The 20,745-nt window shown below is 44.9% G+C and overlaps 1 protein-coding gene across 5 annotated transcripts in view; it reads right to left on the bottom strand.

Annotated features, from left to right (window-relative positions):
- BACH2 (BTB domain and CNC homolog 2) overlaps window positions 1-20,745 on the bottom strand; it is a 196,863-nt gene that overhangs the window by 104,124 nt on the left and 71,994 nt on the right. For 4 of the 5 annotated variants that reach the window (XM_055713240.1, XM_055713243.1, XM_055713241.1 and 1 more), the window contains one exon: window positions 5,687-5,791. The gene's annotated coding sequence lies outside the window, so the exon portion shown is untranslated. Of the gene's footprint in view, window positions 1-4,423; window positions 4,522-5,686; window positions 5,792-20,745 lie in introns of those variants that run through there. The other variant, XM_027798001.2, reaches the window with a different exon arrangement.

The following is a 20,745-nucleotide window of genomic DNA, read 5'->3' as shown; positions in this document are numbered from 1 at the left end:
CAGGGCTGGTGGACCTCTGGCCTGACCCTCATTCAGCACTGGGGCTCAGAATTTAGGCTGCTGTGTGCTGCCATTAACCAGGGTCAAAATGAGAAACCAGAACCAGACCAAACCAAACCATGTCATGAATAAGAGGAAGGAAAACAGGTTGCAGTGAAATGGTGGGGAAAAATAAACAGGAAAGTAACTTGATGAGAGTTACTGAAGAAAAGCCAGCCTGCCCAAGACAAAGGCTGGCTGCCAGTGGGAGTAAGGAACAAGCAGAGGAAGGAGGACCTGGGAGGAAAGAGCACATCTCGCGTCACTTCTGTATCCTACCAGACGTAAGTCATGATGGAGAAGATACACCTCACGGAAGGGCCAGGACAGAGAGTATCAGTGGCAGAAAGTGGTCCAGGCAAGCATAGATCTCAGGGTATGGCTGGGGAAGTGTCTCTGTAGCCATGGGAGGAGCACTGAAATATGTCAGGGATGGGAAGACTACGCAGGTCCCAAAGAGGAGGATCTCTAATTAACCCTAGCAGCTCAGAGAAAATGGAGGGTCAGGTCAAAGGAAGGCTTGTGAAATGTGAAAACAAGACCCCAAAAAAGGGACGGCAGTAAGAAGGTGGGAGGAGGGGGAACAGCAAGAGCTGTTGTAGCAAAATCAGTCAGCAGGCTCTGGTCTGAATATGAACCTGTCTGTACTTTCAGGATCTCATCAGCGGCTGGAGAAGAGCATTACTAACATTTGGAGAAGAAAAAGAGTATATGGGGTTCCACGCCCCCTTACCAGAGAAAAATAATTCCTGTAAGGGGTGAGAAAAGTTTAACTACCAACCCTCAGGAATTGGTAGTTAGAACACATCAAAAGGCATATGAGTTGTCACTTCTGATTCCTTATTCAGAACCAGCATCAGCACTAGGTGAGACTCATGCAATAAGCTCTTAAATGAGTATTTGCCTATCAGGGGCTGAGTGAAGGGGCAGAGGGGATGAAGACCAACAGTGGGGACGGGCTATCTGGACACCCTCAGCAGGTGCAGCAACAAACCCTGGGCCAGCGCAAACCTTGCTGGGAGGCCGGGAAGGTGATGGCCTGCTCCCTCATAGCACCTTCCTTAGCTGCTAGGGCCACCTTTGGCAACCCTCTGACCAGGCTCAAGCATTCTTTGGTTTCTTTCTTACACACAACTGTATTTAAATGTCAACAGATCTCCACATAACTCAGGAGATGACAGAAGCTGCATTTCTGATGCTGTTGGGTTTGTGTGGGTCACACATGTTGAGCAGACAGGAATGACTCAAAGCCATAAGTAGACAGACAAGAGCAGAAAGGCAAGAGAGAGGGAATACTCCAAATACCTGCTACTGCACCGTGGTAGCCAAACTCCGTGAGAAATAGGCCTGAAAGACTTAGAAAAAAAAAAAAAACAACAAAAAACGAACCAACCCTTTCTAGATCTGGAATTCATTTTCTCTACTCTTGCACACTGAGATGCAACCAGCATGGGTGATCAACCCATGCAAGGAAGCGCATCCTTTTCATTCTCATCCACATGGTGGCTCTCCCCGGTGCAACATCCACATCTTTCAGCAGCATCAGTAGGCTTCACCCTCATGATGGATGGGAGAAGGATGATCTCCACTGCACAAATGAGGAAGTTGGTCATGGGGTAGATGAAGGAGGTTGCCCGAGAACGCAGAGGAAACCTGTGACCAAGGCGGGGAACGGAACTCAGACCACGAGTTCCAGTTGGGTGCCCAGTCCAAGCTGGGTAGCTGAGAGATCACCTCTTCTACTAGGGCTTTGAAATTTTAAGTTCAGTGGGTTTTTTAATGAATACGTTTATTTTTTTTTTTCCTTTGTCTAGCCACTACGTTTCATTTCACTCACACTTCTGCTTTGTGGAAGCATTTTATTCTGCTTCTCTTTTTTTTTTTTTTTTTGTTTTTTTTTTGTTGTTTTGGCTTAAAAAAACAACATAACTGAACATTAAACAGAATTTAACTTTCACTATTTGGTGCTCTCCCCTACCAACACCAGGCTCTCTCTACCTCAGTGTTAAGTGCCCTCAGTGTAAGTGTGCTGCGCTCACAACTATAGCTTCATCAAAACACATCAGTGATATTTAGGAGGAGATGTCTTATTCACAGCTTCAAAGAATTGCAGCAACTGCTTGTGCAAACAGCCGTGTTGTGAGGCAGCAGAGCAGATCTGGTGAGAAAACCAGAGAAAGGAGAAGCACAAAAAAGGTAAGTTCCAAAGTAAATGCTCTGATGCTCCTATGCATCACGCCAAAATGAGCAACTGGCTGAAGAACAGCTACCAGTAAGCCACCACATCAGACTGCCTAGAATGCTTTACTGGCTTGGCTAATGAATCACTGGGCAGATATCAGCAATGTGCTCACAGTTAGGATAGTCTTCATGGTGTGTGAGAACAGTGTCTCTTCCATTATCATCATGATCTGTGGTTTAATTGGTATTTGAAAAGTCTTAAGATCTTAAGAAAGTGTGAAAGGCACAGTGAAAGGCACATAATACATATTTCTAAGACAAAATTCTTGTGGTATTATACTATTTGCAAGGAGGTGCAACAAGTCAAACCGTTCTTTTGTGAAATAATTAACACTGGCTGAATCCCTTACAGAAAGTCTCAAGATCTCGAGAGGGAAAAAATAGCTAATTTCCACCTGTGTAATAACTAACACAGTGAGAAAGAAGAAGACTTCAGACTTTTGTGAGAAAATGTTGCAAAACCACAAACTTTCAAAAGTGCCCAATATGCTATTTTCAGCTTATGTGGATGTAACCCAAACTATCCACGGCTAACCAAGGTGCATCAGAAGATTGTCGTCATTCCACTTCCACCACAGGCTTTCAGTAACTTGTGCCCACTCTGCATCCAAGGCTGTCAAGTCCCACAAAATAACGTAAGACTTTTAGGCTTAAAGCAGCTGAGCAGCTGCAAAAATAACCCCCTAAAAATATTGAAGAATTGGTCCCACTCAGCAGCTGAAAAAATCAGTGTTTGATATTACTTAACAGTTGGGGAAAAACTATTTGTGAATCATAATTAACATTTATTTAACTATTTAAAAGCATGCATCTGCTGTTTGAGGCTTCAAGGAGAGCCAATATGTGGCCTTCTGGCACCATTAAACAGACTAATACTGTTAAATTGGAAGGGCATGAGGCAGAAAGCCATGCTGGAATAGTGAATCCTTCGAGGAACTGGTGTAAGTGAGATTGTCTCAGTAGTGTGCACCCCGCGACACCAGGTCTGAACTCGCTGTACCAAATGAGTAGCAGCTACCTCAGGGTAATTAAATGAATGCACAACTCCAGCTCCTGGTGCCACAGCAATTCAAACACCATGACACAAACTGGATTAAAATCCAGCACGAACAGCAACAGACGAAAAAGTTCCCTTCAAACAGCTGCAGAGCTGCTCACGGGCAACTCTACGGCAGTGCCAGCCCAGGGCCAGGTGGCAGCGGGGTGTCCTGATGGCAAACGCTGCGGTGACCTGCGAGAAAGGACCAGAAGCGCTCATCGTTCCTGGAGGAGCCAGGCTCGCCTCCCACGCTGAAGGTGTGGCCAGCAGGACCAGGGCAGTGACTGTCCCCCTGTACTGGGCACTGGTGAGGCCGCCCCTCGAACCCTGGGTTCAGGTTTGGGCCCCTCACGACCAGACAGACACTGAGGTGCTGGAGCGTGTCCAGAGCAGGGCAGCGGAGCTGGGGAAGGGGCTGGAGCACAAGTCTGATGAGCGGCAGCTGAGGGAACTGGGGGTGTTTAGCCTGGAGGGAAGGAGGCTGAGGGGAGACCTTATCGCTCTCTACAGCTGCCTGAAAGGAGGCTGTAGGCAGGTGGGGTCGGTCTCTTCTCCCAGGTAACAAGTGACAGGACAAGAGGAAATGGCCTCAAATTGTGTGTGGGACGTTTAGATTGGATATCAGGAAAAACTTCCTCACTGGAAATTGTCAAGCATTGGAACAGGCTGCCCAGGGAAGTGGCTGAGTCACCATCCATGGAGGCATTTAAAAGATGTGTAGATGTGGCACTTAGGGACATGGTTTATCGGTGGACTTGGCAGTGCTGGGTTAATGGTTGGACTTGATGATCTTAAAGGTCCTTTCCAACCTAAATGATTCTATGATTCCATGAAAGCAACAGCAGGTTGGTCAGGACATTAAGTTCCAGAAGCAGACAGATCATTTACAGGCAAGACGCTGAAAGCAAACGTTTTGCCACTTTCTAAATTTCTAATTAGGAAACATTCTTAGAACTTAATCTTTTCTAAATCCTAATTTCCCCCAGGCAATTCCCTCGGCTGCTCTCTGCCCATTTGCCACAGCTAAGGTGTCCCATCGCTGACAGCAACTGGGTCCTTTTTTCACCTCATTCCCACCCACCCACGCAGAATTGGGCTGAGCACCTCACGGGTCCGGTAGGCACAGAGCAACGATGAAGTGGCAGTCAGGGCATCTGGCAGGTAACTGCTGGCAGAGCTGAGCCAAAGATTTTCACCTGGAGAGTGACCCAGATGTGTCAGTTGACCACACAGAACAAAGATCCACAAACAAGAAACCTATTCGGACAGACTGACTCAGCTGCTTTACAGCTGTTGTGTTTGAAGGACTTGGTGATGGGATTAGCATAGATGTATTTTTAAAACTAGTTTATGCACAGCAGATGAACCTGTTAGGGAATATTTTGCAAGGTGCTGAGGAGTGTGAGCAGCCTGTACAATATGCTTAACTAAGTGATTTAAGTCCTAAGTCACTAACTCTTCCACCCTTGCTCTCTGAAGCAACGATGTTATCAGAGGCTATTTCAGGGGAAATGCACTTAAGTCATAAATACTTCTCGTATCATACTTCACATAACCTGCATCAGCAGCAGCAGAAAAATGAAGGCAATATAAAAAGAAATAAAAGTTATAAAATTTCAGGTCACAAACATCCCCAAATGGATTGTGCTTTCAGAAAGGAACTGTATAAATAGCATGATGAGGGTTCCCTGGTGTACATCTTCGAGTTTTCTAGGATGATGCTGTTCATTTCAAGCGCAAACATGTCCTCAATGCCATACTCAATGCAATCGGCTTGTAACGTGAAATGGGGTCTTTTTCATCAACGCTAACTCATCATGGAGACAGATGCAGCCGACCAAATTCACTGCCGCTCACAGCCTACTGAGGTTCCCTAGCCATACCCACAGCATGTTTGAAGAGGCAAACCAATGCTCTTTTCGGATCAGTTAGGGCAGCTATTCATGGACCATTTCAAATTGAGTTAGGCAGATGACAGTTTTTAAAAGTTTCCGCAAAGCAGTTGCCCTGGCAGGGCTATACCAGCATAGCTAAAACGCACTCCAAACACATGTATGCCACAGAGCGAATGACAAAACAGATCAATACGTATTCTGCCGATTTCTTTGTAGGTTTGTATGAAGTTGCCTGTTCTCAGAAGCGTTCAGGGACTGTGCTGAGAAGCTTTAGAGCAAGTCAGCAAAGTGCCTTTACAGGGCTTTAGCTCTTTACTTTAGACATGGGAGTGCCCATGTTCCCACATGCATTGCTACTGCTACTGTCTTCTAGATGTTAAAACTATGAGATTATAAGGAACAAACAAAACATCCAAAAAAATGCCCCAAAACTGAAGAAACCATTTGATATTGCTTTTGCAAAAATACTTACAACACAGTCCTGGAAGCAATTTCCAAGCAAGCCAACTGCTGCTCTAGACAGTTCACTGGATGGTGTGGCTCAGCTCTTTCATACAAGCAGCACCTACAGTTATATCTAGAAAAGGAAATAAAACCAAAATTCTCTGTGACCAAATACACAAATAAAGTCATCTTTCTTTTTAAAGCCATAACCAGGTTAAAATTAGCTCTAGTAGGACTCAATAAATTTCTCATGCCAGGTTTCATGTGTGCTGCCCACTTACAGGAATAAGCTCCAAGGTGCAGTCAAAGCCCACCTAAGGTGCTGAAGCTGAGAGCAACTGTGCTTGAGAAAAAAGCCCCAAGCCGAGCGTATCACATCAGCGAACAAATGCACACATCTGTTTTTCTCATCTAGTTCTACTTTACAACATTTGCAGGAAACACAAGATGAAACACCGGCGTTAGCGCCAAAAAATATAGGTGATTTCAGCAAGGCCAGGAATTCCAGGCACCAACTTCTCTTTCTCTCTCTTGAGTGGGTGTTCACTTGTAAGTTGTAGACATGTTAGCAATTCAACGAGTGAGAGCATTAATGTTCAACTTAACAGTCATTGTTAGGTTGGGAGGTTATTACTGCTTGTTCTGCTGAAGTGACAGGTTAAAATAGGTTTGTATCTGAAAAGTTGTTTGCTACCATATATATTCCCTGGCTTTTCGTATCAAATAATTTTCTCCCATCATGTCAACTCCTATTGTATGAACCACCACTGCCAGCTCCACTACAGCAGCTGGGATAGGAAAGGAGAAACAGCAAGGCGACAGGCGAGGAAGAGAAAGCACTCAGCCCCCATCATTTCCCTTTGGGCTGCCATCTGATTTTTTTCCCCAGGTATTTTATGTTGTTGAAGTGAGACTTCTCAACAAAGGAGCATGCTTGCATCTGCGGGACACATTCTGCTTTTAAAGCAAGCAAGCAAAGGCAAAATGCATGAGTACAGAGAGGGCTCTACTTCATCTAGCCACAAGACTGAGAAACCCATTAGCTATCAGGCACTACTTGGTACATGGGATGGAGAGTTGTGATTTCTCAACTTTGCAGGTGATATTATTAATGGAAAAACCAAATTTTCAAGGTTGAGCTGACCGGTATGGAGGACAAAAAAAAATACCACCACATGTCGGATTTTTGCAGACTCAGATCCATTTTGTACTAGTAAATGAGATTTTATCCTTCCCTCCTTTGCTTTTTCCCCCCCCCCCCCCCCCCTTCTTTCAGGGTAGCTCACAAGCTGCTGACAACTCACACTGTACTAAGAGCTGTTCACACCGCACAAAGTGTTTACCACTCACAACTGATGCTAAAAATTAATTTACAGCACCGCTACAGCAAGCTTTGACAAATTGTCATGTGTTGACACAGTCATAAGTTGTTGGTTAAAAAAAGTAACACTTCCCTCTTCTGCCACCTCATGTTTGAGACCAAGGATGGGCACATTATGTAAAGTTTGAGGGTTTGTAAGCTTCACAAATGTTTGGGCTTCACAAAACAAGCTTGGTTGTGAAAGTTTTTTCTTTTACAGTTAGGCATGTGTTTATTGCCAAAAAAGAGTCTAGTAAGAAGAAAAAAAAATCATTTCCCATCTACCAAGATCTGTGTGTTGTGCAAAACTAGGAGAACAGGCTGTAAAACAAATAACGTTGCATGACACTTGTTCTAGGTAAGATCAGACCAGTGACAAATACCCTGTATCAACTACTCAGAGCTGCAGACAACATCCTCCTACAGTGGAAAGGAAGGGGGGGGGAAAATAGCTGCAAGTAAGAGTTTTAATTGTTCTCAGCTGTCACACAATGTTATCTTAAGTGAACGCATGTATTTCTCTATTCTTCTGTATAGTTCCTTATGGAAAAAAACCAGGCAGTGGCATTCACCAGACAAGGTCCAAACTGATTTTGGTGTACTCAAGATAGTAAACATTAGTCAGCACTCCTGTGTGCCCACAAGTGGCAGCTCTTAAATTTTAACTCCTCCTCTTCTTCCTCAGGGCAGGACAAACAAACTGTCTAGTTTACACCCTGGAATCAGTAACGGTCACAAAGGTGGTGTCAGCTGAAATGAGCAGTTTTGGTGGTGATGCTAACTTAAAACGTTAGCCCCATTCTAGCCTAAATCAAGGTAAAGAAATAAGGCCAAGCATGGAGAGAACCAAACCACCAAGAGACAACCAAGGTATCCATTTGGTCGAGGTGTCAACAGCTTCAAGGTATCTTTGTTTTTCTTGTCTTCTGACATTTAAGTTCCTCTGCACTTCTGCAGAGACACCCGTGCAAGCTAAGGACTGCCATCCAGCAGCCAAACCAAGCGGTCAGTTGGTTTTACCTCCAACATTGTTGATGGTCAGGACAGCAAGACTGCCAACGCAGCAGAGAAAGGCATAAATGACCCCAGGCATAAATCGAAATGCTAGCAAAAGTCTGGAGCAGCAAAGCACAGTACTCTCAGCAAAACAAGCACTCTCAGCACCTGCCACATGGGCTTCACGAGGAGCAGTCAAAAGCCACCACTTTATGTTGTGCGCCAGTGACCTGGACTCTCAGTGCCCCAATACCTCTCCCTAAGCTCCACCACCTCTCTGTGTACACACGGTGCAAGAATGCAGAGGAAATTCATTCAGGAAATTAACTTGGCAACACAAGGAATTTATTCTGTTTTTTTCCCCTCTAACACTTGCACAAAGAAGAGATGTTTCGAGTGGTTCCCAAGTCCTGAAGAGAAGCAACGCTGTACCTCTGCAGAACTGATCCACCTGCCCCATGCCTGCATCGGTGCAAGTGTGATCCATGTAATTTCTCCACAAAACTCAAAACACATAACATCAACCAAAAAGAGCTCCTGCAAAACACTAAGGGGGATGAAATTTCACACGGACTCTTCACTTGCTCACGCCTCAGACACCTTGTACAGAATTCCTTCATCATCTGAGCTGTTACTCTGACAAATGACGTATCTTACTCTTTTGATAGATCTAATGGAAGAAAAGGACATTTACGTCATTACAGTCAGGCTGGACATTATCTTGTGCTGCTGACTGGCATGGCATCATCCATGCTTAGCTTAGATTGCTGTACCTTTAGAAAAGCACTCAAGTGGCAACTCCTACCTCTCTGCTCCAAAGTTACAAAAATTCATAAATATTTTGAGTGCATCACATGAAATGCATTGTTTCACTGGATTTAGTCCAAGAGTCAATAAGGATGAAATAAACATGATTCAACTACTAAGTCAAAAACTTCAGCTGTGTAACTACCCAGAAGATAACACTAATCTTCCTCCACCTTGGTGGAAAACTAATAAAACCTTAAGTTTTACCACAAGTTATCTCAACTGCCCAAATATAATCTCTTCTATATAATCTCTCCTGTACATTTTTACTTCTTTGCTCTATAGAAGGAAACACAAGGAACTTAAACTCCCCGAGTTCTTACTTTGGGATGGAAAAGGCCCAACGCATCCCCACTAACCCAGTGGGGAACACTATTAGGAAAAAAGTGGGACTTGAGGTTTTCTGTTTGGTTTTTTTTTTTTTCTTTTTTGAGAAAAAGCATCTATTTACTTGTGACAAGCTCCTTCTTGATGGCTCCAACTTGTGAGTGTGAAGAATCCACCCACAAGCAGAAGGGCGTCTCTTGCCAAGTCCCTTGTGTGAGCTTGTGCCTGCTCGAATGGACGCAGGACCAGCGCAGGAAGGGCCAGCACCAGGGAGAGGCAGACCCAGGATCCCCCGTGGCCTCCCTGCACCACAGCTCTCCGCTCTGCCCTCCAGCTTTTGTCATGGGGAGGACAGCAGAACCTTGGCCAGGCCCACAGCCGCACTCCCTCCCATCGCTATTTTCTATGCCCTGCATAAGAAAACCATAAAGATGACACTTGCCCCTGCGAGCCCTCACCAGGATTTCAAAAGCAAAAGGGAATATATGAAGCCATCCTGCTGTCTTGATGATGCACACATGCAATGAAAGGGATAAATATATGTATTAAATATATATATTGAATATATATACTAAATATGCACTGGGTAGTCGCTGCCTGCATGGGATGCAGACTGTGTGAAACAAACGCCCCTGGTTAGAAATTAAAAAACAAAAGGAGGGTTGCAACTTTCTTACTCCCTGGGCACCACCCTTCCAGCCGGCGAGGACAGGATGCTAACCCCAACGCTTCAGAGCTGCTGGGGTTTAAAGGGCCTCTCCTCTCCTCTTCCCAGGGAAGTGGCACCAGTGACTAACTACAATGTGGGCAATTTTCCTGTCTCTGCCTCACGCCTGTCTTCACGTCACTGCAAAGGTCACCACGTCCTATCTGTTACGCTGAGGTCTGCCACCCACCAGCAAACAGGGAAGCAGCTTATCTGGACAGCCGGGCAGGACCTCCTGCCAGCCTTTGGGGGCGGGGGGAAACCTTGCAGCTCTCCTCTTGGCACGGGGGCGTGCTTCAAAAATGGTTCCAGTTCTTAAACCTTAAGAAGGGACTGAGATCCTCAAATTGCCTTGAACTGGAAGGATCTCGGCCTGCACCAGCTTTGCACAGCAAGCTTTGCTCAGCAAAGCCCAGGCCCTAAAGCTGTTCCCCTCACAGGAGAGGCAGCAATGGGAAGTGCGAATGAAACTGTTCCCCATGAAACAGTGGGAAAAGGCATCAGATCTTTGTCCGTGCCTCTCTGGAGCACACCTTGTGCTTCCAGCCCTTTCAAGCAGAAGAAACTTGGTGGCCCTATGAAGAGTGTAATCACCTGAAAGCCAGCATCTGTGTTCCCCCTCTGCCGCTCCGTCAAAAAGGACATGCAAGGGCCCCTCAGGAGGCAGGCTGGGAACTGCCTGCCCCCCCCAGCATCCTCACACACATGCATATGGGCATCCATCTCCTCTGCTTTGCTGTTTTTTCTAACTGTATACACCAATATATTTTTCATCACTTTCTTAGCATTACATCTATCGTATGGTATGTGACAATCAGTGCCAGCATTACCCAAAGCATTATCACACAAGCATGTAATTCACTGGAACGGGACTTTCTTCTTCCTCAACTTCTTATAGCCAGTTTTGTCAAATAAATCCATCTGACTTCTTGCTTGACTTGTGTCTACTCAGATCAGACCTTTACCAAAGCTAGAAGCATTTTATTTCTAACAAATATATTCCCATCCTCCCAAATCAAATCTCTACTTCTGGCTGAGACAATGTCATTCAACTTTTACTGTAGTGCAATGCTTCCAAACAAATGACCTTAAAAATTCAGTTAAATGGCAATGCACAGCTGAAGGCCTCTAGAGGTTTATTTGTCACATGGCAAAAATCACTCTTTGTATGGCATTTGTATAAATGACTACAGGATTCTCTGGAGGCCAGAAAGGTAACTAGATAACAAAGAAAATCATGTCAAGTTTTATGACTACTTCAGCAAAAATGTTTAAATCAGACCACGTTGGTTAGTATATTTTGAAATCCTCCTACCTGCTCCATGTGGTGTTGTGCGTGCAACCCAGTCACAAGTCAGGGGAAAGAACCAGCTCGAGAGTTTTTCAGAGATTAGTCCCACCTACAGCACTGCAGCTGGAAACTTTGCTTGACGTTTTGATCTACAGTGATTTCCACAGTAGAAATCACTGCAGTAAAGGTACCAGTCAAAGTAGTTAACTAGCAGTGTACGAGCCATCTTTTATTTTATATCTGCTAATACAGACAACTCAATGAAAAGATGAACATACTCCCCATGCCCTCTAAGGCAATTTTTTCTTTATGGGGTGTTCAAGGAGCCACAACCCCCTTTATCAACTCTTTGGTATTTTGCCCAGAATTACAAAAGCATCCCGGTTTTGGGAGATGCTGGGCCGCAGTGAGGACATGCTCAAAGTGCTGTCTGTTCAGCAACGTGGATGCCAGCATGGGTATAAGCAAAATTTTCATTCAGCACAAAGCAAAGCAAGACCAGGACACAAGGATCCTAAATTAATCCAGTTCCTGTCTTCCCAATTACTTCCCCCACCACTGGAAAGACTTTGGTTTGGATTTTAGTCAAGTCTGGTTTACAGTGCTCAACTTCGGCTGTCAAAAAAAACCCCCTCAACCCTGCTGGAATGCCTTACTCATTACGCAGCCTTGCAAAAATTATTAGCTACGTTACAAGGCATTTCCCTTTGGGGACCAGAAGGGGTGAAGAAAGAGGATGAAGAGTGACAGTTTGTGGTTTCTAATGCAGCAGCAAAAAAATAAATAAGTAAGAGGAATACAGGATATAATGTGTTTACATTTGTCAAAACAAGTTTCCTGGAGACACGGAGGGTTCGTGCTGCTGAGCTGTCACTTCTGCTTGAAACTGCTGCCTCATGCTATCAGGAGGTCACTCACTGACCTACTTTCTGATAGAACTGAATTAATTTGCTACTTCTGTAAACAAACCATATTTTTTTTTAACGGAATACTGAACAAACCTATAAAAAGCTGCCTTTTATCCAACTTGAAGCTTCAACTGATGCTGTGCAAGGCTATTACACACCCTGGCAGAGGGCCCACTGTGCTTCGTCTGCTTATTCTTTTGGAAAAATTTGTACAGAATATTTTTAAAGAGTTGGCGCTGCAAATAACATCTCTCCTTTTTGAACTCCTACACTACACTAATACCAGCGATATAACCCACTACAGACAGTAACAGAGGCTAGCATTCAAATATGCTGTGCTTTGTCTAGGCTGCTCCTGAAATAGATGCCTACCGCAACAGGATTAGCTACCCAAATAGAGAGATGCATGGCACAATATACTTACAGGTTTAAAACACAAAGTTATTAATAGAAAACAAGATGAGTAGGTGAAACTTATAAACTAAACATCTATTGATCTGATCAACCCCTGCACAAAGCCAGTTAACAAACATCTGTGCTCACCAGGAGATGGTGGTATGGTAAGAGCACTTGCTCTAAAGCATTATACTCAGAAAGCCAAGTGGCAGAAGTGGTAGCAAAAGAGATACCACCTACTTGCTCTCTTTGCTTAATGGCTACAAGCACATAGCTCTAACGTCACTACACAAATCCTTTCATTAAAATAAAACCATGGTTGAGGGTTTCACAGCTCTTCCAAATCCTTGGACCGTCAAAATATCAGAAAGTGACTCTTGAAATCATATGCAGCAATGTCATAATTGAAAGCTTCACTGCTGGGGTGGACTTATCTTTCCGGGTTTCTTGTGGGTAGCAGCACTGCTGTTTGGAAACAGAAAAGCAGTGTACCGATTCCATGAAAGCATGGTCATACTGCATTAAGGCTCTGGACTAATATTTGGAAGATGAGAACCCACAACCCACACTTGCATCAGACCTCTTCAGCAGCTTGGTCTGATACATTCACGTCACCCTCCATCTGCAAAGCGAAGAAAAGGATCTTCGCCAAGTGTTTGACTTGCTTAGTACCAAAACACTGTGGGTGAGAGTCATAGCATCATTCAGGTTGGAAAAGACATTTAAGATCATCAAGTCCAACCGCTAACCCAGCACTGCCCAGTCCACCACTGAACCGTGTCCCTAAGCACCACATCTGCACGTCTTTCAAATACTGTAGGGATGGTGATTCCACCACTTCCCTGGGCAGCCTGTTCCAACGCTTCAGCACCCTTTCAGGGAAGAAATTTTTCCTGACATCCAATCTAAACCTCCCCTGGTGAAACTTGAGGCCATTTCCTCTCATCCTACCGCTTGTTACCTGGGAGAAGAGACCGACCCCACCTGCCCACAGCCTCCTTTCAGGCAGCTGTAGAGAGCGATAAGGTCTCCCCTCAGCCTCCTTCCCTCCAGGCTAAACAGCCCCAGTTCCCTCAGCTGCTGCTCATCAGACTTGTGCTCCAGACCCTTCCCCAGCTCCGCTGCCCTGCTCTGGACACGCTCCAGCACCTCAGTGTCTGTCTGGCAGTGAGGGGCCCAAACCTGAACCCAGGGTTCGAGGGGCGGCCTCACCAGTGCCCAGTACAGGGGGACAGTCACTGCCCTGGTCCTGCCGGCCACACTGTGTCTGACACAAGCCAGGATGCTGTCGGCCCCCTTGGCCACCTGGGCACACTGCTGGCTCATGTTCAGCCGGCTGTTGACCAGCACCCCCAGGTCCTTTCCCCCAGGCAGTTCCCAGCCACCCTTCCCCAGGCCTGTGGCGCTGCCTGGGGCTGGTGTGACCCAAGGGCAGGACCCGGCACTGAGCCCTGTTGGAGCTCATACAGTTGACCTCAGCCCATCGATCCAGCCTGCCCAGCCCCCCCTGCAGAGCCCTCCTGCCCTCCAGCCGATCAACACTCCTGCCCAATTTGGTGTTGTCTGCAAACTTACGGAGGGTGCACTCAATTTCCTTTGCGTTTCCCTTGGGTCCAATCTAACAATAGTGGAGGCAGCACGAACAGCCATAATACAAGACAACTATTGGTATCACAACAGATTTATGATCACTCGAGTTCCTGGACTTGATGAGGCTCACGTTGCCAAAGATAACTATACCAGACCCAGCACTTGCAACTGCAAGTGCACTTTTGTCAACCTTCTTAGCTTTTATCTGTGCATATTTACAAGCCCTGAACCTGAAGTTCAAATAAATCCAATAATTCACTCAAATCCACCAGGAATTGAAAACATTAGGGAAGTGTCAAGATGTCATCGAGCTTGTTCTGCAGAAAATAGCACTTTATAGTTTCAGAAAGAAATAGACAAGGGAGCTATTTAACGAGATGGTGGCATATTGGAACATGGATAGATAAGTAATTAATAGTTACCTTCTCTAAGTGAAAACTTTTCTGAGTGAAAAATCAGTTTATATGAAAAACTACAAGTCGATTGCTGCCATTTTTGGGTGGATAAGAACTGTCACACGTGTTATCATCTCCATTACCATTAAGGATTCCAGTCCTTTAAGCAACTCACAAAGACCTTCACATAAAACAGCATGTGGGAAGCAAGGAACTAACAGAAGGAGACACCAAAGAAATGTTGACGTTCGTAACTAGAATGCTAATGAAAAATGTTACCAGAAATCCATGAAAATGGGAGAGAACTTCTGCCACGAGAAGTCAAAGCTAAGGCAACAAGTTCATTCTAGTCCCTTAGGAGCAAGAGTAAATGCATGGTTGTATAGGTGCTGGCATTAGGATACAGATTATTGGACAAATAACCTCTGCACGCTGGTAGCCCAAAACACTTTCCTATTAAAAAGCTGCAATATTTCCCTAGTAGATCACCTAATTCAGAACCCTCTTAACCCTGACATGCAGGTTTCTTTCCCAAATTTCTATATAGCTTAAGTGGAACATATGGCACCTTAAAATAAACAAAACAGGAGAGGAAAAATAGACATGCTCCAAGAAAAAGGAAATATAGACCCATTAATTAAACATTCAATTCTTTTTATCCCTCATGTCTGTCTTCACAGTTTAAAGTCTCTCTCAGCAATCAACCAATTTTGGGATTCAGTGCTGTCATGCCAATCGTGGCAGTACTTCAGTGAAAAAGGCACTGTCAAACATAATGAAGTTTTCCTTCAGTTTGTACCCACACTGGTGCTGCGTACAGCACACATGCTGCCTGGGGGGGAGGTGGGGGACAGGGCTTTACTTGCCCTGGCTCCCAAGGACCACTGAGCAGCAAAGGCACAACGGAATCACACTGATGGCTGAGACTACCATGCCGCAGAAACCATCTTGCAGCCTCCCATACAACGTACAAATAGCACCCTATGGGCTTTGAAACATATTTGAGAATTTTCAGTTGTTTTCTTGTATTTTCTTTCCAACTTAGTGGTGGACTTGGCAGTGCTATGTTAACGGTTGGACTCAACGATCTTCAAGGTCTTTTCCAACCTAAACAATTCTATGTTTCTTTTCCAACCTGCACATGCCTCGGACTAAGGCAAACTGTAAACATGGAAAAATTTCCCAGTACTTCACTGTTACAGCTCAGCTTGCACCTATGGGCACCATTCCCTGTCCTTCACCTAGAGACGCTGTGCACAGAGCACGTGGAAGGACAGGGCAGAGGGGTTCCCCATTGGGAAGGAGAAAATAAGTCTCTCTAATTGGTATTTCTGTTTCTATCAGTTCGTTTTCAGACTGGTCCCAATGGAGCTGGTGTTGTCAGAGAGCAAATAGTAGGCCAGGGCTTATAAGGCTTTGCAACGTACGATAGTCACTGACACAACGAGCGGTGCGTTTGTATCTGCTGACTCAGGCAAAGACGGCAGTACGGCTGTCCTGACTGTACACTGCACCTACAATGCACATTCGGCCGCCTCACCTGAACTCCCTCTGCTTTATCTGTCCCTGGTAAGCTCTGGCCTGGCAGCCGATGCTCCTGAGCAGCTGGCGGCAGCAGCCATCTGAAACCAGTAAATCAGGCTGCTGGCTGCCCGGGCAGGGGCTGTCACTGTGCAGTCTCCCAGCACGTAGTGCAGTGGGACTCCAAATTACTCGGTCTCCGGGCATCACTACAACATAAATGAGGATAAACCAAGTGCCAAAGAAGGGTAAATATTCAGTCCTGGAAAAACGGCATGCTTTACAGCAAACGCGTCACGGCCCAGAGCTTGAAATAGAAATTTATGTGACAAAAACTTCATGATGTGAAAGTCTGCATCAAAAAAACCAGCAAGCTGCACTGTTTGACATCTTGGTTTCCAAGCCCTGTGAAGTCCAAATAGCTCAAATATAAATCTGTAATATCGTTCTCTGAGTAAAACCTATTTTAAACTGATTTTGGCATCCCCTAATAGTTGTAATCAGGATGCCAGCTGTATGGTTTCTTGTCTCCTTCTCCTGGCTCCAACTGGCCGGCAGCAGTGAACCGCTCTCCTTGCTCCAACTGCCTGCCCTGCTAAGGAAGCTCTGGCACCTCCACTTCCTTGAGACCAAAAGTGCTGGGTTCCTTCAGCGAGGAGAGCCTGCCTTTGCCACTCCACGGACAGATGAAGAATATCACCAATAAAAATCAGAATCTCCAAAGTTTCAAAAGTTCCCTTTCCATAAAACAAGCCTTAGACAGAGAATAACCAATAAGGAGCTGCAAAACCCTTTTTATAGGCACTCACTTGAGATGACCCACATAACTCATCCACTTTGCCACTTACCATTTCCAAACTTACAGCAGTATAAAAGCTTTCACAACCACACATGATCATGTCACTTTTTTTGCTTTATGTATAAAAGCACCTAGTGCATTTTTTAATTTTTAATTAACATCTCCACCAACACGTGGACTGTGATACCCGTTATGAATGCCTGAAAATCTAACATCTGCCGATCCTGGTTGCTTCTGTGCTTCTCTTTACCTTTGCCACTAGCCTCCTCTGAAACATCTGAGCATGTTTCAGCTTTCCAAACACCAGCTGACCCAGAACTGTGGCTGGAGCACAACCTGCCATTTAACAACGTTTTTTTCCCCTGTGTCCCCAGGCTGCACAAAGCTCCCGTCCTGGTTTCCTACCTGGGAATGCATGATGGGAGGGTAAGGTTAAGCTTTGTCACCACACAGCAAAGGCTACAATGCCTTAAACTAAATAGAACAAAATACAAATAAAAATAAGGAAAGGTCCAAAACAAGTAAATTCCATTTCTCCAGTGCACACTGCAGGAACATACATGTCCGCGGAAGGGATTAGCATACTGCATCTGTGTTGGATGGAGGGAGGGGGAGAGGTCAAGTCAGGAAAATTGGGAAGCAAAACCAGGAATATCTGTAGATAGCACTGCAGAAAGGGGGGGTGGAGGTTTTTTGCACAACCACGGCAAAGCCTGCAGGGACAGGAATGTGCAGGGGAAGCGGTGGGGGTGGGAAGGGACGTTGTTCAAATGGCATTGCTGGCAGAGCGTGAGGTCAGTCAAAGGAGGTCACGTCATTCCTGCAGACAACCCTGCTGGAATTATCCTACTGGGCAGGAGCGATCATCCTTACAGAAAGAGTGCAATGCACGGGCTCGGTCAACCCAAGCGACCCACGACTTCAGCTATGGAAAAACAAATGCCCGAACACAAGGCCGTTCCTGACAAACTGGACACAGATAGACTGCAGCTGCTGAAACATATTAACGGAGTGACATAATATTAGAACATATTTTTATGCTTACTAAGACAACAACAAACCGAAGCCTATGCTGTATTTTCGGCACACTAGCTCAAACTATCTTTAGACAGGAAAAGTGTGTACGTACAGATGTTCCAGCAAGCATGGAGAGCAGAAAGCTGGAAAAACCACTCGCTCACTTCTGAGCCTTATAAAAAACGCCTGTTCTAAATAAGGGTGGGAGTAAATACATCAGGCAATGCCAAATCAAAATAAAACAAAAGCAGGCAAGAAGCCAGTAGATGGTCAGGGACTAGAGAGGTTTAAGGGCTGCACACCTCCTCCAGCTTCACTTCTCCCAGTAGATGTTTTCAGGTGTTACCCACTCCTGCAGTTCCCCCCTACATTTTACTCCTCCTGCCAGCTCTTTCATCCAGCTTTCAAACTATCTCACTTTCACAGATGCTCTCTTGGAAGCATGATTGAAGCTATAAATTCACGTCTACACATCTGTAACAAAAATAGTTTTTCTAAAAGCTATTCTTCTTCCCTATTGATGGTGACACAAATGATACAGACTTGCTGGCAATTGAGGGGTCTCGCTGCAGCTTTAAACACCAAACAAGACAGACAGCGATGCTCTGCCTCACAAGGATAACAGCAATAATGGATTTTATATATATATACACATATATATATATATATGAAGCTGTTATTCTTGGAATCATTTCTGTTTGTGAAGAACTGAAAAATACAAGAAATTGCCTCCAAGCTCTTGTTCTGTGGAACAACAATTATTTTTTTTATGTAGAACATAATTATCACTTCATTCCAGAAAAAAACTTGGAGTCCACCAGTGCAAGAACAGATCTAATTTACCACGATCACTGCTCAGCTTGCAGTAGTAGAAAGATAAGGGCAGCAACCGCATGAAGTACAATTTAGACCTTCCTTGGCAAAACCCCTGTATAAATAGGACACAGAAAATTAGGATGCTTCCACATGAGGTTACGACTGAGACCTGCTTTTAGCCAAAAAACCCCAATGTGGTGTGGCAAAAAGCTGTTACACCTCAGGTACAGAAGGCCCTGGACCTGGAGGGCTTTCTGCCACAGGGAGGACACCTCTGCTGCTGCCCACAGACCCGAGATCCAGGCATAGCGGGGACAGGGTCCCTGCATGCATCTTGCACACATCTAGATGCGTTCTTCCTTGCCCCCCGTGCCTGCATGTAAGGAAATCCTTGGTGCCATGACCAAAGCAAACAATGCTTGCAAGGTCTCTAGAGGTGACCTGAGCATACTAATGGTACAGAAGACCTTGCTCATCTCACAACCTCCACATTTTTCTTAATCCCAAGCCTGCGGCAAAGCAGAAATCCCAAAGCACTGTTCCTGCAAGCAGTGCTTGTACAAGACAACTGTGATCTGCATGAAGGCACATCTCCTTTGGGCTCAACTTGATTTGCCTTCATGGCAAATAAATTAGCCGTGGGCAATCGTTGGGTTAACATTGGCACAGCAAAATCCAGGCATGAAGACACGGGAGAAAGAGCACAGCTTTGGGTGATGGAGACAGGCCATCAGCCTGCTGGCAGCAGGGTGACGGGGGAACCAGATAAAAGAAAACAACAATGTGCCAACAGAAGCAAAGAGAGATAGCAAAGAGACTAAACAGACCGATCTGAAAAAAAAACCCACAAAACAAAACAACAAAAAAAAAGCCAAAGGAGGGAAGCTTAGCAGACAGGGACAGCACTTGCGGAAGAAGCTCTACATGGTATTTTTAAAACAAGGGCAGGGAAGTAGGAGTAGAGTTTAGCACTGGACCTGGAAAGGACTGGTCCACCCTGGTGAGTGCCTCTGGCTCCAGGAGAGCCTGAGAGCGCTCCCGAGCTCCTCTCCTCTGCACGCACCCAGCACAACAAAGCTCTGCTTGCAATGGGCACGTGGTGCCACTGCAACTGCTGCGTGACAGCAGCTTGCCAACCAAGAATTCCCTGTAAATCTAGTGCTGCAATGGTATTTGCAATGATTTTTGTTAAGGTTTTCATATTTAGCAAAGCCACTACTGTTTTTATTGAAATTCACACACACACAGTGCTTAGAGAGAGAGAGGGCATAAAATACAAGCTGAATTGAAAGTTCAGCTGCTTTCAACTGAATTTGTTAGTAAGTTCATCACCATTTTTTGACAGAATAATCTTTCCATGGTGAATTATTTCCACTGGAAAAAATAGGAGACCAACAAATTGCTGGATATAATTTGTGCCTTAAATAATAAAGCAATTAATGGCATTTTAGCAGGAACACATTCTTCTCTCCAGAAATAAAATCCCTATTTCATCTCATCTAAATTGCTTGGTCAGCTTCAAATGAGTGCAATATAAATCTCCTTCCCATACTGCTTCTGTTATCTATGATAAAGGGAAGAGACAGAAGGTAATCCTGTGTTCTGTATTCACTGACACATCATTTTCATGCTACACTACACTGTAATTTATTTCTAATGGGATAAACCTCTTGTAGTCTTCCCGCATTGTTCAGCCACACACACATACCCAACCGGTACCAAGACTGCGGGACTGGCAGGTGCAACACCCAGGGACCATGCCTGGTGGAATTAGGATGTCTGCTGCAAATTTCAGCAGTGTTACAGCTGTGAAAATAAACAGCTAGACTGTATAATTAAGGTACGCTTTTATTCCTTCCCACCCACTGCCTCGTGGAAGCAAGGCAGACAAAGAGTACAACACTTTTCAGTACTTCTTGTAACTGTCAACTAAACTTTTAATTTTTCGTCTAATCAGTTTGAAACAATTCAAGAAGACAAGCAGAGCCAGAAGAAATTAAAAGGCATGGAAGCCAACTGAACCCAAGAAGTCCTTACAGTCTTAGCTATAACATAGATACAAAGGTATCATACAAAGGAAAATATCTTTAAAGCTCTTTCTGCCTTCCTGGTCGAGAGAAATATAAGAAATAAGTAAACCAATGTACGAAAATCAAGG

The sequence above is a fragment of the Falco cherrug genome, chromosome 6 (genome assembly GCF_023634085.1).
Source record: "Falco cherrug isolate bFalChe1 chromosome 6, bFalChe1.pri, whole genome shotgun sequence".
NCBI classification, from domain to species: Eukaryota; Metazoa; Chordata; class Aves; order Falconiformes; family Falconidae; genus Falco; species Falco cherrug.
The sequence above is the reverse complement of the archived record's forward strand: the minus strand, read 5'-3'. Positions and strand labels throughout refer to the sequence as shown.